The sequence below is a fragment of the Strongylocentrotus purpuratus genome, unplaced genomic scaffold (genome assembly GCF_000002235.5).
Source record: "Strongylocentrotus purpuratus isolate Spur 01 unplaced genomic scaffold, Spur_5.0 spur5_scaffold_6, whole genome shotgun sequence".
Taxonomy (NCBI): domain Eukaryota; kingdom Metazoa; phylum Echinodermata; class Echinoidea; order Camarodonta; family Strongylocentrotidae; genus Strongylocentrotus; species Strongylocentrotus purpuratus.
In genome coordinates, this window is record NW_022145612.1 from 52,744,668 (window position 1) to 52,755,594 (window position 10,927).

Here is a 10,927-nt window from a genome sequence, read left to right on the forward strand (position 1 = left end):
TTTATAAATCATCCGAAACGAGCTGAACGGGTTGAACGTAAACCAATTTGTAACACTAATTGTAACATTAACCCTAGTCCTAAACCTAGATATAATCCTTAACCCTAGATCTAACCCGTAACCTTACCCTAGTCCTAACCCTTGTCCTAACCCTAACTCTAAACCCTGAACCTCACCCCAGTAACAACCCTCTCCCTGACCATAACCTCAACCCTAAAATCATTATTATTGATGGTGGATTATTCTGCAGTTTGCCTGATGTTTTAAATAAAATGCTACCCGCCACTTCCTTATTTGTGTCGATCGATCGACTTTACGGCGATCAAATTCAGAAGGGGGGATAATTTGTGTTGGATGCGTGTTACGGGGGGGGGGGGGGGCAGTATGGATATTTTTTTGAATTTTTCATCAACAATTGCATTTTGATTGAAAAATAGTTAATTTTGATAATCAGGGAAAACAAAATTAATATTTTAAATATTTAATCTTAAATTTAACCTGCTTAAAAAAAGGATTTCTAGGTAATCCAAAATGAGCTGCATGGGTTGAACAGAGCAACACTAATTGTAACCTCAACCGTAGTCCTAAAATTGCCCTAACCCTAGTCATACCCCTAACCCTTGTCATAACACTTAACCTTACCCCAATCCTAGCTTAACCCTACTTCTAACCCAGCCCCTGTCACTGACCCTAATCCTAACCCTAATTCATTATCATGGATGGTGGATAATTCTGCAGTTAAGCCCTATAGGCCGTTTTAGCTGATGTTATTAATAAAAATTAATGAACCCCCGCTCCTTTTGTATATGTCCGATTAGACGACCATCGATCAAATGTCAAAACAAGAAGAACAAATATTTTCTTTAAATGGAAGATTATCCTGATGAATAATTTGCAGATTAGGCATCATGCAACAAACAAAACTGTTAAAAAATTCTTTTAAATGAAGCCAATTGATAAGTTTATGACACTAACAAGAAAAAGCGGAAAAGTACCCTTTTTTTAAACCATTGGTATTAAAAACGTAAATACACATGCACTTTGAAATATCATGATAGAGAGTGTTGTTATTATTCAACAATCATGATATGCGACCCATCCCGAAATTTTTCATCTGCAAAACAAAATTAAAGATAAATTTGAAGAAAAAAAATAGGGGTTTGTCTCAGTTACTTCGGATATTTTACTTCCAATTTTACAGCGACAGAATTATGAGACTACGTACCGTTGTTTAAAGTGGAAAAAGCCCTCTATTGACTCTTTTGCAATCGACGCAAATAAAGAAATTGAACTACGCAAGTGGCTCATAGTCTCTTTCTTCAGGCTCATTTACTATATGAAGCGTTATTTGACATATTCATTGTAAAGTGTAGAAAAGAAAGAACAAGAAAAACAACAACAAAATGAAAGGAAGAAGTTTTTACAAAGCTGTTTAGTCGCCGCTATACCCGAATATAGTCAAATTTATCGATTATCGTTATTTGCTGGATAAAAGCACAATTTTTGGTACAGGGCTTCGTTAGGACTTACTAAACGATATTAGGCTAAGAGCCCCCGGCAACAAAATCGATTAAAGGGTGTGGGGGCGGGAGCGTCTTTTTGGAGCCCCCAAATAATTTTACAACATTGATTTGTTGCTGTACAAATGCCATTTTTGGTACAGGGCTCCCTTAGGACCTTCTGAACTATATTAGGGAAGGAGCCCCGGCAAAAATATCATATAAGGGTGTGGGTGGGGGCGTCGCCTCGTAGCCCCCAAATATTTTATAAGATAATATAACATTGGGTTTTTGTGAAACCCATGGGGCCCCCAATCGCACATATATGAATAATTATGCCGGGGGCTTCTACCCTACCATCATTCAGCACAGGCGCGGATCCAGGGGGGGGGGGGGGGGGGGGTAGTGAGCACTATTTTTAAATTTGTTTTGCTCCCCAAAATTAGAAAATCGCGCCGGCCGAAAATTCGCTCAGTGGGGGGGGGGGGGGGGGGGGGGGGGTGGAGTGTCGAAAATTTAAAAATTTTCACCTCAAGGGGGAGGGGGGGGGTTCGGGCTCCCGGGCCCCACTCCCTGGATCCACCACTGATTCAGCAGGTCCTAATGAAGCCCTGTACCAAAAAGGATGACTGTACTACAAATCTCAATGTTATAATACCTTATGAATTTTATGTGGTCTACGAGGCGACGCCCCCGCCCACACCCTTAAATGATATTTTTGCCGAGGCTCCTACCCTACTATCGTTCAGTAGGTCCTAAGGAAGCACTATACCAAAAATGGTGCTTTTGATCTGGCAAGTAACGGTAATTTCACTAAGCCACCTGAATATTAAGCTATTTTTTCACAAAATTTCTCGTACATTGATTGCTTGAACAACTATGGTGATTATTATTTGGTCATCAATGCCGATCAACTTATTGTTAAAATGTGACAAACATTTATCTTCATGTGATTTATACCGCCTTGGGAGAGAGAGAGAGAGAGAGAGAGAGAGAGGGGGAGGGAGAGAGAGAGAGAGAGAGAAAGAGGGGAGGGGTGATGATGACATTGGTGATGACAATGATGACTCTCCCTGTTGAATTGCACGACAAGGTTTATTTTTTTCTGTAGTTACATGTACTTATTTCGATTTAGTCATACAAAACATTTGAATTTAAAATGCACAATTAAAAGGTATAAGTTTACTTGTTTTTGATAAAGGAAATTGCTTTAAGGAGTGGGATATTATTAGTACATGCTTTAATATTATTGTATAAATATCATTATTATACATGTATCATCACCATCACCCTTGGTGCCATCATCATCACTACTACCATCATTTTCACCACCACCATCATCACTACTACCATCATCATCACCACTACTACGATCACTATCATCATTATCACCACCATCATTACTACCATCATTATCATCACTACTACCACCATCATCACTACTATACTATCATCACTACCATCATCATCGTCGTCACTACTACCATCATCATCACCACTACTACCATCATCATCACCACTACTACCATCATCATCACCATCATCATCACTACTACAATCATCACCACCAGCATTACAACTTTCATTATCACCATCATCACCACCATCATTACTACCATCATTATCATCATCATCACTACTACCACCATTACCACCACCATCATCATTACTATACCATCATCACCACCATCATCATCGTCGTCGTCACTACTACCATCATTATCCCCACTACTACCATCATTATCCCACTACTACCATCATTATCCCCATCATCATCATCACCACCAACATCGTCACTATTATCATCATCATCTTCATCTATTCACAGTAAAGTTTTCAATGAATTCGGTGTTGTCTGCCAAAGTTAGCTTACAGTTTAAATTTTGATATTAAATATGCAAATCATGTAAGTTCCACTGCAAACCACCCTTAATGCTGTGGTTCATAATTTGAAGCAGTTGATAATTGTCATAGATATTACAAATTCAAAATTATTCAGTCTAGTCCATTTTCAAGGTGGCATATTTTTACAAGTTTTAACTTTCTTATTGTAATTTTAACACAACTATTGTGAGAACATGAAAACAGAATTTAAAATTCTTGATTTCAACAATTACACCGTAAAACTTTCATCCATTTGAAAACGTTACAACTACATGTACATTTATTTCTAAAAGGGCCCTAATTCACCCAGTCAACCTTTCATTCTTAAGTTACAAAAAAATGCATCCCCAAAAATCACATTTACAAGGAGTATGAATAATTCACTTGTTAACTCTATATTTTATATCTCAAACAATATTGTTGACATTTTCGTAGCACATGTACATTGCAAAAAGGACATGTACACGCATACAGTGTAAGCCCATTGACATAACATGATGGAACTGACAAGGAATATCCATTAGTTCACAGCATATGCTCTGAGGAAAAGTAGAAATATTGAAGAAATACATTGGTAAAAATGTAATGAACTGGATAATAATAACAAATTATGAAATATTCTAAGTTATTCCATAATACACATATATACATGTAATATGTATGTTAATTTCAATTAAACTGTTCTGTAGTTGTGATGTTATGTGGACAACCCTCACATTTGCTTTTATTGACGCAAAAAATACATTACAGGATAAGAGAAATGTAATTGCTTTGGAAATACTTTCTTGGCATCTACTAAATGTCCCTTTACTTGCTGGTTATAGTGAACAATACAAACAATGGTAATTAATCAATCAGCAGTTTTTCTATCTTTAAGTCCTCCAAACTATATTAGCTATAGAAACTACATGTACAAGATTTGATATACCCGAACACATGTTCATTTAGATCATTTGCTGACATTTAACAAAAAAGATCCATTACTTATTTCATCTGGGGACAAAATAGTATCTCATTTGAAAACTTACATTTTAGTTGATACGTATAGAGAATATATGTAACAATCTTACCTCAATCTTACATTATTCTTTACACTACCGTTTTGGAAAATTATGACATTTTTTTTTTGTAATGAACAAAGTATTATGCTGAATCATAAATATGCAATTATTACAGCTTTGATACCAAGGAAGAATCATATGCAACAAACAAACATGTACATATTCACATCATTATGGATACTCATGATTTTTTTTTTTTTAAAGCTATCCTCACACTTTTTCCTTCTGAATATACAATGAGGTATAACATACCTTTTAGATTCAATGGCGATTTAATCAATTCATAGTGAGCATGCTGTAAATATATTCTTACTTGACCAACTATACCTGCATGTATCATAATGCAAATGCATTTTTCTGAAATATTGAAAATAAAAGAGCACTGTTTATGTACTGTTAAGCCAGGATGTGAAAATAATTGCACAGGAAATGACAAGAATGGTTGATGATACTTTTTTTTTTTGGTAACATGCATTACAAAGACATTAATGTATGGAAATTCATAAGTATAACATCCGTGCATGTCAGTTGAAGGAGTGTTCTAAAATTCCCTTTTTAGGAAACTTCCAACTTTAATTTTAAGACTACAACAAATTTAAAGCGTTTTGCTGCTTTTTCTCATCAATTGATGTACCTAGTAACATGCTATTAAAGTAAATCAATGCGGTTGTAGTGAAGAGAAAAGAATTGCACTAACTCGTACATGGATCCTGACAAGATTCAGATAGTTAGACAGTGAAATTTTTATGACTTACATTTTGATTTTCAAATGACAGTGTTTCTCCCTTTTACATTTTAATGTTTGATGAAATTAATAACAAGCGTACTGAACTGAAATATTGCCAATTAAAAAGCATTGTTTATGTGCTACAGTATAAAGCAACATTCCTTTTGAAGGAAAGGATAAATGATCCAATATAATGTCTAACTATCTGATTCTTAGCTTCCTTCACCTTCACCTTCACCTATCCCACAGTCTGGCTGACCCTTGGGGCACCACTGAAGATTTATACTACCAGCTTCCTCCACTCCTCGTGGTTCTTGGCTTTACGAAGTATGATGTTTCAGTCAAGGTCACTCGTTAATGTTGTCTTCCCATCGTTTCCTCTGCCTGCCTTTTCGTCTCCCTCCTTGTACTGTTCCATGTAGAATAGTCTTGGCCAGTCCAAATGATCATGTGACATACCCATACCACTTTACTTTGCATCTTTTCACTGAAGTCAGGAGGTCTTCATACGGCCCTATGGTGTTTCCAATTCTGATTTTCACTACCTCGTTGGTTATGTGATCTCTATACCAGATACTGAGGAGTTTGCGGAAACATTTCATCTCCAGTGCCTGTATCCTTCTTTTAATGTCTGCTGTCATGGTCCATGTTTCACATGCATACAAAAATATGGACATATGGACAAGATCCTATAACCGATTTTGAATGGGATGGGTGGTATTCGTTTTCGACTGAAACACTGCACATGTGTGTTACTTCCAGCCTGCATAGAAAAAGAAGAAAATGATAGCGTGAATGGTAAAAATACAACAATCGCGTAAACAAATCAAAATTGATTCTATCAGGGTTTTACAAAAGGTCTCTAATAAAAAAATTTAAAATCATATCAATTCTTTAACCTCCATGTAACAAATAAAGTGGGATAGACTTCTTTTTTAAATTCATGTATGCTCCAAAGCCTTTCTTTTAGGAATGAATGAATGCATCTAATTAAGAACACAAACTGATTATTATCGAACATGTCATTATCAAGTCCCTAGATATCATTCTTTATATACTGTACATTTATCTATAGAGAGAATGATTGGAAATTCAATTTTAAATATATATCTAAAGGCTATCCTCCTACATACGTGGAAAAGGTTCTCTCATACTGTAACCACTTTGACATATAATCTATTAAGAGGTAATGACCACATCATCTTGAAAAGCCTTGTGAGGCATTTTTTCTATCTACACATATAAGTTATAAAAAAAACATGAATGGTGCCACTTGTTGATTTCCCCTTTCTGTAAAGGAGGTTTAATTGAAAATTGTATAGTTTAATAGAACCATGATCATAGATTTGCAGGATATCCTCCTGAATATGATAAAGTTTATGGGTGAGTGTATATTACATGTAGGTACATAATAATTACAGTACTGTTCATCAGGGTTAGCATTAAAACAGTTATAAATCAAATCATGAAAACATGAAAATATGAACTTGCAAAGATGCATTACAATTAATCTATAACTATTTAATTATATTGCGAAAGTGTATTGGAAAAAGAGGGAATGTTCACTACACACACTGATGAAACTTGGTTATCAAAGGGGAAGTCTACCTTGATATAATGATGGTTTTGAGAAAAGCAGAAAAACTACAGACAAAAAACTCAATGACCAAAACAACATGTCTGCAACTACCTAAAGAGAAAGGAAAAAAAATCAACTACAGGCAATTTCGGAAAGAGTTCCATATATATAACCCCACTAAAATCGATGCACAGCTGTATAGCCTACCCTCACTCTCATCCTAATCCTAACCCAGCATACCCATATTTTTTCCTTCAATTTTAGTGGTGGTTACGTGTACATATGGAACTCTTGTCGTAATTTTGATGGCCTTGCAGGGTTCATCTTCTGAAACTTGCAAACATTACAAAGATGTATTTACAAAGATGTATTATAGAATCAGAACATAATTGCCGGAGTTGATTTGAAAGTTGTTGGAATGGTGTTAAATGCAAATTAGCATCTTGTGAATGGTGTAGACTTTATTTATTGACATTCCTCTTGCAATTTCTTTTTAAGGCTACAAACATTACTGTTATGATAATTGTAGATCTATCACATAAAAGATGACAAGTGACGTTTGAAATTAGATTTGGCTTCCTACATAATTAATCATAAAATGTCTCAAATTTATTTGCTTTGTGTTTCTGCTACGTGTATACATGGTGATGGTCTTTCTCTTGCTCCCTTATTACTCTGCAAGGAAAAGACCCAGTATTTAACAGCTCATTGCAAAAACTATATTGTGTCTTGAGTGAAGCCCAAACTGGTTCCTGCTGCTTAGCCTTGGCTGCATTCTCCTTATAGTCTTCTAGCTCAGATCCTCTCTTCCACACTTCATTTCATTATCGCAATTTGTTCTTATATCTTATGGGTTACCGGTACATATCCCTAATCTATGTGAATCATGCATTATGTTGCTGACTGAAGAAAGCAATTTCTAAATTTGCAACTTAAAAGATCTAAGCATACGTCAAAGGGCTGGCTCAAAGAATACATAGAAGCCAGAAAAAACAGGAAGGGGGTGGGGGGGGGATTGGACTCAAATTCATAAGATTTCACAAGAGGACTTTATGAAAGCAGGTCATTTTATACAATAAATAAATATAGTTGTACTTTGAATCATCTTCACATGAAAAGGACTTACAGGTAAGTAAATGTTTTTAAGATATTGTTACATGTACCTGCTACTGCTACCTGGAGCTAACCCTCGTCGCTGAGAAATAGCCTTGAAGTATACTGTTTGGTTGAACGGAAATTCCATTTCAGCTGTATACTACCGCAAATGTCTGACAGTTTGCTCCAAAGAAGACTGTAGTTTGGGTAAGAGCAATAGTTACAATTAAGTATAAGTATACACATGTAAAGTTGCATTTATACAGAACTATTACAGTGACATAATAACAATATTGCAACTTCCTGCGATCAAAAAGGGGAAGAGAGAGGTAGCTAGAGTGATTGAAAGTAAAAAAAAGGGAAAAAAAGAGGGGAAAAGAGGGATAAAAAGGTAGAAAGAGAGAGAGAGAGAGAGAGGATATAATTGAATCAGGAGCTGCCAAGACATATACATTTCTACTCATATGAATCTGCATAATAATATACATATACAAAAACTACATGTAGGTATTGTTAATACATGTTCATGCAGATCTGCTGAAATGGATGATATAAAATCAATGTTTGGTAGTTGTTGCTTAACTTGAAATAAATATTTGAAGAGCTGCATGAATAAGTATATTATTTTCTTTCAAATCAATGATGGTATTGTTTCCAAGAAATAAGAGTGACTTAAATTGAAAGTTTGTTTTAAAATGTAGAAGCCACAGTATTCTTGTGCACTGATGCATGCAACATGCTATCTTTAACATTTGAAATGTGATACGTCTAGCAAAAACAATCCTAACTTAAGTTTGTGGGGTAGTATTGTTCCTTGTACACAAATGGTATTTAGATAATACTAACACAGCACTGCCAACAAAATGAATGGATGAGTACCGTTTAAAACTTTAAAATGTATCCAATAAAAAATATTGTTGCATATTCTTTTTAGACAGTAGACACCCTGTAGAAAAACAAAAATCCTAAGATTTTACTGCAAGCTATAATTATTATTTCATTTGGCATTGCAACAAGGAAACAATAAATACTGCTTAAATGTATGGGACAGTCAGATTTTTTATGCAAATTTAGTCTCAAAGTTACTTATTCAGTGCGTATAATAAAAAAAATGTACCAGTTCCAACCTTGGGTAACTTAATTATAAAGTTGATGTGCATGTAAAACTTACAGGTTGCAATCCACAGCAGTCATTAATTTTTGCACATGAGGTGGGGGGGGGGGGGGGGGGTGGGACAAATAAAAAATTTCCACACTTTATGGAATTATTTTTAAAATAATTTAAAAATATATAGATCTAGTAATAGTATCATTCTCCGATTTTATTGAAAATAATTTGGACAATGTTGTGTTTTGCGTGGACGGCTAAAAGATGTGTATGCTACTATGCTTATCAAATAGGGGACCTACGCCCTTAAGTCAATAAAGACAGTAACGAGGATTAATGCCCCAAAAAAGGGCACTAATATAGGCACATCGACACGGTTTGATCCTGGGGCCTCACATTACGAGGCCATTGCTTGTCACTGAACCATGACTGTACGAAGCGGTGGGGTGGCTAGGTAATTGGGCAGTTTCCATAAACAAAAATAAAAAAACAGAAAAATGAAATTTATTGCATTTTTACCCCGGTTCCCAACATAAAACAAATCCTCTGAATGGCCATGCATATGGCTCAAAAGCTGTTCAGTTTCTATTAGAGGGATATCAGATGGATATTTAAAAAGGGTGATGATGTTAATGCAGAGGTGATAGAGAAGGGCAGATTAGAAAATAATTCTGAATTCTGAACCTTAACAATTTTCCTTCTACATACCAAAGTAATTTACATTTCATGTATTACTGACAAATAATTGCAGTCACTTTTGCAATCAATAATAGTCACTCTTTCCAGTTTATTATTTCTCATACATGTATGATATTCCTTTTCTCTCTCTTTAAATATCTCTCTCTCTCTCTTTCTCTTTCTCTCTTTGCAGCTGCAAGTTCCAGGTACTGTTTTGTTTTAAGTTTGTGCAATGTTAAGCACCTAAACAGGAATAAAGGTACATGGGTGTCATTGGAAATAGGGTATTAAGGAGGGTACTTTTGACAGACTTTGTTTAAAATGGCATCCCAAATATCTAGCTACAGATACGGGTAATAAAGTGGACATGTACATGTAAAAGTAGCTGCACAAAATCTAGAGTCTGCTTATCGTGCATTTTATAGAATGAAACGGGATAGTAACTTTGGAGCAAAATACTATAGAACATAAATCGGTTATACAAATTTAACACTTGGGATGAAGAACAGGAAATCTGAAAATTAATGAATCGTCATTGATGAGAAAAATAAAAAATCACATCATTTTATTCATTAGGTCATTTCATTGTGATGACGAGTAGGTGATTAGAATTTCAAATGTACCCAGGAGAAATCTGCCCAGATAGAAAGCTTGTGAATATATTTACTTCAAATCATGCAGCACTTTACAGTTTTCTATTCTTCTGTTTTATTATTTGTTTAAATTTCTCCTTTATTGAGATAACCCTATGTTAGTCTTTTTTTTCCTTCTGTTTCCTCTTTCTCTCATTTTCTATGTATTCTTTTTTATTGTCTACATCTTTTTTTTCTTTTTTTCTGTCCTCGCTTCATGTTCTCTTATTTATCCTTCTTTTATCTTTTACTTTAATATCTTCTATCATATACTGTTTTTTTATATCTTCTTTCACTTTCCCCTATTTCTGTCTACATAGGATATGACTTTTCACTCAGTTTTTGTCTTCTTTTCATTGGTTCTTCTCTCTTTCTGTGTGTGCCTTTATTTTTCTCATTGTATCTAAACAGTTATCTTTGTTCCTTCCTGCACTCATTTTCTCTTTCACACCTTTTCGCATGTATTCTTTATCTTAAATGTTATCATCCTCCATGTTTACAATCAACTATGTTTATCTTTATTTTCTCATTCATATCACCTCATGACTGCGAATGGTGGTCATGTTTTACATAAAAATGTAAGAAAACAAAAATGACATAAACTCACTAATGCACAAGAGAAGTTGCCCACTAATACCTCCATTTTTTTTATAAAGAAGAAGCA